The sequence below is a fragment of the Salvelinus sp. IW2-2015 genome, linkage group LG26, assembly GCF_002910315.2.
Source record: "Salvelinus sp. IW2-2015 linkage group LG26, ASM291031v2, whole genome shotgun sequence".
In the NCBI taxonomy this organism is placed as follows: domain Eukaryota; kingdom Metazoa; phylum Chordata; class Actinopteri; order Salmoniformes; family Salmonidae; genus Salvelinus; species Salvelinus sp. IW2-2015.
Genome location: NC_036866.1, coordinates 43,855,272 through 43,856,813, shown reverse-complemented (window position 1 = coordinate 43,856,813; position 1,542 = coordinate 43,855,272).

Genomic DNA, 1,542 nt, shown 5'->3' with positions numbered 1-1,542 from the left:
ATACATTCAGTTTACATTATATTATTTGGCACTGGTTATGTATTGTATTAATGTAGCAGGTTCTCCCCTTCATGTCTCCATATAATTCAAAATCCCCATATGCTGTGAGTGCCCTTGGGARGAATAAATACCGTAAATATTGGATCCTGCTTTCATTTAATTTCCTGCACTTTCTGTAAATTAGCCCACTAGTCSTTCCTTTATTTCAATGTTATCATTGTTATGTCATTATTATGTGTGTACCCACATGTTATTCCCAACAATGGAGTAATTATATTTAGCTATATGAAATGATGTCCAGGCCCTAGTGTATGATGAATGAACGTGTTTGATCACAGCCCCATTATGCCCATACTCCACCTATTCTTTAATGCATTGGGGATAACTCCCTCATATCAAGAAAACACATAACATACACTTTGTTCTCCCAGTCCTCTCCCTACTATCAGTCCCAAGAGATAACAGTGATGAGAGCGTGCCGCAGTTGATTCCGGGAGAGGACGCAGCACTCTACAGGCCCCAAGCGTCAGGCTTAGCCCCCAGCGGCGAGGGGTCGCCCAGCCCTCCAAAACAGTAGGGCGGACTAAAGGTAAAACGAGAAAGACGGCGACAGAAAACCCAACAGATGGTGACGAGTACCAAGGACAATGTAACCGGTCGGCCTAACAACACGAACCCACCGAGAGCCACCCGAGCGGGGCCCGGAAAACAGGAACACCAAACCCCCACAAGACACCCGCAGACACAACAAAAAGCAGCCCATATGAGGGAGTCCCAAGCCAAAACACCCAAAACACCGCCCGCGACAGAACCCCTCCCCTCAATGAAGATTTATAGCATAGGACTATCTACGTTGACGAACTCGGGCTTACATCACACCTCAATTACTTATTGCATCTATGCAGTACAGCCAGTCCCCGCGAGCCTCAGTTCGAGTCGGCGGCCGGTACTGTCATCTGATGCTTCACTCCTGACCATAGTTATTAGCTGACTATTTCTAGGCGAAGCTGTGCGTAACACTACTTTCTAGGTCCAAAAACTATGGTCAGTGTTAGTACAGACCGTGAGGTCTGGAGGTCGCAATTCTAGTTGTTATGCCTAGCCTTTGCCTCTGTTTCCCTTGTCCTATATTTGGCGAGCCGAACACCATAATATTAGTACTCAATCAGGGAGGTGTTTTGTGTTGTCTCTGATTGGAATCATATATAGTGGCTTGTTTTGTGTTGGTGTGTGGGTGGTTGTTTCCTGTCTCTGCACCAGATAGGGCTGTATCGGTTTGCCACATTTTGTATTGTTGTAAGTGTTCACAGTTTCGTTTTAATTAAACATGTTGAGCACTGGCTACGCTGCGTGTTGGTCCGATCCCTGCTACAGCTTCTCTTCTCTTGAAGAGGAGAAGGCTGCCGTTACACCTAGCTAGAGCTGACTGTTTGCTTTTCGTCATACAGACAAACTTGTGCGCTAACAATAATTAGCTAACTTCAGCAAGTAGAGTCCACTCAATGTATAGTAGATATTTAACTTATTTCCCAATTCTGTTGC